A 5,052-nucleotide genomic window follows, 5' to 3' on the forward strand; every position below is an offset into this window, starting at 1 on the left:
AAAATTTCCCATGCCGTGGCAGCCTACTTGGCTGCCATAGGCAGGATGAGGTCTCCTTCTTCCAAAAATTGCAATTCTGTCAAAAGTTTTTTATTTTCCAAGTATTATTCTCTTATTTTTCTTAACTTACCATTTTTAGCTTCTATAGTTAGACTTTGAATTTTCATTTGAAATTTTTTGTGCTATCTTCTCATCATTTTATAAGGTTGCTCACAAAATTTCAAGTCATTTGGATATCATTTAATGGTAGTTGTAGTTCAAACTTACACTGTTACTTGCATAAGAAGGCAACTAGTTGTGCATGCTGAATATAGTGTATGACTAGAGGCAATCCATCTGACTTACAACCCTTTGATCCTGAGATAGATAGGACATTTCATAGATTAGTTAGACATCATTTAGTACCTTTTGAGCATCTTGAGCATTCTGTTATTGGTGATTTTGAGCATTATTGTTTTGAGCATTCTAATTTTGAACATTCTGAGAACATGGCACAACCTCCACCCCGTGAGAGGACTCTAAGGGAAATGGTTGCACCTGATTTCACCTATGAAAGCTTGTGCATCCAATACCCTGATGAGGATGTCCCATATGTTCTCAAAACTGGACTGATCCATTTGCTTCCAAAGTTTCATGGCCTTGGAGGTGAAGACCCACACAAACATCTGAAATTGTCTGCTCCACCATGAAACCCCCAGATGTCCAGGAGGATCACATATTTCTGAAGGCTTTTCCTCATTCTTTAGAGGGAGTGGCAAAGGACTGGCTATATTACCTTGCTCCAAGGTCTATTTTCAGCTGGGATGACCTTAAGAAGGTGTTCTTGGAGAAATTCTTCCCTGCATCTAGGACCAGTGCCATCAGAAAAGACATTTCAGGCATCAAGCAACTTAGTGGAGAGAGCTTATATGAATACTGGGAGAGATTTAAGAAACTATGTGCCAGTTGTCCTCACCACCAGATTTCTAAGCAGCTTCTCCTCCAATGTTTTTATGAAGGACTCAGTAACATGGAGAGAAGTATGATAGATGTTGCCAATGGTGGAGCCCTTGGAGACATGACCCCTACTAAAGCCAAAAATTTAATTGAGAAGATGGCTTCAAACTCCCAGCAATTTAGTGTTAGAAGTGATGCTATTGTCATTAGAGGAGTGCATGAAGTAGCCACGAATTCATCTTCATCAGCCGAGACTAAGAAGCTTGAAGGTAAACTAGATTCCTTGGTTAACCTGGTAACCCAACTGGCCGTGAATCAAAAATCTGCACCTGTCGCCAGACTCTGTGGTTTATGCTCCTCTGCCGACCACCACAGTGACCTTTGCCCTTCTGTGCAACAATCTGAAGCAATTGAACAGCCTGAAGCTTATGCTGCAAACATCTACAATAGACCTCCTCAACCTCAGCAGCAAAATCAGCCACAACAGAACAATTATGACCTCTCTAGCAACAGGTACAATCCTGGGTGGAGGAATCATCCCAACCTTAGATGGTCGAATCCTTCACAACAACAGCAACAACAACCTTATTTTCAAAATGCTGCTGGCCCAAGCAGACCATACGTTCCTCCACCAATCCAGCAGCAACAACAGCAACAGCCCCAGAAACAGCAAACAGTTGAGGCTCCTCCGCAACCTTCCCTTGAAAAACTTATGAGGCAAATGACTATGCAAAACATGCAGTTTCAACAAGAGACCAGAGCCTTCATTCAGAGCTTAACTAATCAGATGGGACAATTGGCTACACAGTTAAATCAACAACAATCCTAGAATTCTGACATATTACCTTCTCAATCTGTCCAGAATCCCAAAAATGTGAGTGCCATTACGTTGAGATTGGGAAAGCAGTGTCAAGAACCTCAACCAGCAAATAAACCTACCCAACCTCACTCTACTCCAGAAAAAGATGATGCCAAAAACGAAAATGTAAAGAGTAAGTTACCTAACAATTTCTATGCAGGTGACTCTAAAGAGAAGCAGCATATCCCTCTTCCATTCCTTCCAAGAGCAATTTCCAACAAAAAAATGGAAGAGACAGAGAAAAAGATCTTGGAAACATTTAGAAAAGTAGAGGTAAACATACCTCTGCTGGATGCAATAAAGAAAATTCCAAGATATGCTAAATTCTTGAAGGAGTTGTGCACTAATAAGCGGAAGCTTAAAGGAAGTGAAAGAATTAGTATAGGCAGAAATGTCTCCGCATTGATTGGTAAATCTGTTCCCCAAATCCCAGAAAAATGTAAAGATCCAGGTACATTCAGCATACCTTGTATTATAGGGAACAGTAAGTTTGACAATGCCATGCTAGATTTAGGAGCTTCTGTTAGTGTGATCCCTCTGTTTATTTTTAATTCTCTATCTCTTGGTCCCTTGCAGTCAACTGATGTGGTAATTCATTTAGCTAATAGGAGTGTTGCCTATCCTGCTGGTTTCATAGAGGATGTCTTAGTTAGAGTTGGTGAACTGATTTTCCCTGTTGATTTTTATATTTTGAATATGGAGGAAGGATTTTCTAAAGGATCAGTTCCCATCATTCTAGGCAGACCTTTTATGAAAATTGCTAGAACTAAGATAGATGTATATGCAGGCACACTATCTATGGAGTTTGGTGATATAACTATTCATTTTAATATTCTTGATGCTATGAAACACTCATCTAAAGATCTTTCTGTATTTCGTGTTGAAATAATTGATCATATTGTTGATGAATACATGACTGATCTTCATTCTAATCTGCATGCTTGTCACTCTTCATGCATTGAATCTGAATTTGTACTTGATTATATGTTTGAATTTGATGCTGAGAGTGAATCTGAATTTGATATTGATTACATGTCTGATGTTTTACCTCTTGAGATTGATTTTATAAAGTCAGATAGAACTAACCATGTTTCAGGAAGTACACATACTTCTGACTTTCTTTATGAGGTACAGGCTGAGAAACCATCTCGTTCTACCACTATCCAACCGACCACACCAAAATTGAAGCCTCTCCCATCAAATTTAAAATATGCTTACTTGGATGAGGAGAAGCTGTTATCAGTTCTCAAGAAGCATAAGAAGGCTATAGGCTGGACCCTGGCGGACATTCCTGGTATTAGCCCATCCACATGTATGCATCGAATAAATTTAGTGGATGGGGATAAACCAGTAAGATAGCCACTAAGAAGACTCAACCCGGTGATTCTTGATGTAGTGAAGAAGGAGGTAACCAAGCTTTTGCAAGCTGGAATCATCTATCCTATCTCCGACAGCCAATGGGTGAGTCCCTTCCAGGTAGTCCCGAAGAAAACCGGCCTCACCGTGATCAAAAATGAGAAGAAGGAGTTGATTCCTACTCGGGTGCAGAACAATTGGAGAGTCTGCATCGACTATAGGAGGCTGAACCAGGTTACTAAAAAGGACCATTTTCCCCTGCCATTCATTGACCAGATGCTTGAACGCCTGGCAGGTAAATCTCACTACTGTTTCCTTGATGGTTTTTCTGGTTATATGCAAATCACTATTGCTCCTGAGGATCAGGAAAAAACCACATTCACCTGCCCCTTCGGCACTTTTGCCTATAGGAGGATGCCTTTCGGCTGTGCAATGCCCCTGGTACCTTCCAGCGGTGCATGATTAGTATTTTTAGTGATTTTTTAGAAAATTGCATAGAGGTGTTTATGGATGATTTCACTGTATATGGATCCTCTTTTGATGTTTGTTTGGATAGTCTGTAAAAGATTTTGAATAGATGCACTGAAACTAACCTTGTTCTAAATTTTGAAAAATGTCATTTTATGGTTGAGCAAGGTATAGTTTTAGGCCACATTATTTCCAATAAGGGCATTGAAGTAGATCCTAAAAAAATTTCTATTATTTCACAATTGCCTTACCCCTCTTGCGTGCGAGAGGTGCGATCTTTTCTTGGTCATGCAGGATTCTACAGGCGCTTTATAAGAGATTTTAGCAAAGTAGCCCTTCCACTATCCAATTTATTGCAAAAGGAGGTGTAGTTTGACTTTAATGATAAATGCAAAGAGGCTTTTGATTGCCTCAAAAGAGCACTGACTACCACCCCTATCATCCAAGCACTCAACTGGATAGTCCCTTTTGAGCTTATGTGTGATGCATCCAATTATACATTGGGGGCTATCCTTGCTCAGAAAATTGATAAATTTCCTAGGGTGATATATTATGCTTCTAGGACTTTAGATGTTGCCCAAGCGACTTATACTACTACTGAGATAGAGCTACTAGCCATAGTTTTTGCTCTTGAAAAATTTCGTTCTTATTTGCTTGGTACTCGCATTATTATTTATACTAGCCATGCAGCTTTAAAGTACTTGTTGAAGAAGGCTGATTCAAAGCCTAGGTTGATCCGATGGATGCTCTGGCTCCAAGAATTTGACTTAGAGATCCGTGATAGGAGCAGAGCACAAAATTTGGTTGTTGATCATTTGAGTCGGATCGAACATGTGTCAGATGAGGACTCACCCATTCGGGATGATTTCCCAGATGATCATTTATATATATTGTATAGTATTTCTGATTCTCTTTCTACTCCCTGGTTTGCTAACATTGTCAATTATTTAGTTGCTTCTGTTTTTCCTCCCTTAGCATCTAAGGCTCAAAAAGATAAAATTAAAAGTGATGCTAAGCATTTTATTTGGGATGACCCCTACTTGTGGAAATTGTGCAGTGATCAGGTCATTAGACGATGCATTCCAGATCATGAGACTGACTCAGTCCTGCAGTTCTGTCATTCTTCCGCACCGGGAGGTCATCTGGGTGTTCAAAGGACAGCTCGCAAAGTGCTTGACTGTGGCTTTTATTGGCCCAACATCTTTAAAGATGCGTGGAAGATTTGTAGCACTTGTGAGCAGTGTCAGAGAGCAGGAAGTGCACTTACATGGCGACAACAAATGCCGCAGCAACCTATGCTATTTTGTGAGGTGTTTGATGTCTGGGGTATAGATTTCATGGGCCTTTTTCCTGTATCTTTTGGTTATGTTTACATTCTCCTTGCAGTTGAATATGTTTCAAAATGTCGAAAGCCAAGCCCACTAGAACTAATG

General features: G+C 40.0%; 1 non-coding gene across 1 annotated transcript; it reads right to left on the reverse strand.

The window, feature by feature from the left end:
* Positions 1-856: 856 nt before the first annotated feature.
* LOC114368517 lies at positions 857-963 on the reverse strand. Its single transcript, XR_003657353.1, has one exon. It is a non-coding gene; the product is annotated as a small nucleolar RNA R71 (small nucleolar RNA).
* Positions 964-5,052: the final 4,089 nt, after the last annotated feature.

Source organism: Glycine soja, chromosome 1 (assembly GCF_004193775.1).
Source record: "Glycine soja cultivar W05 chromosome 1, ASM419377v2, whole genome shotgun sequence".
In the NCBI taxonomy this organism is placed as follows: Eukaryota; Viridiplantae; Streptophyta; class Magnoliopsida; order Fabales; family Fabaceae; genus Glycine; species Glycine soja.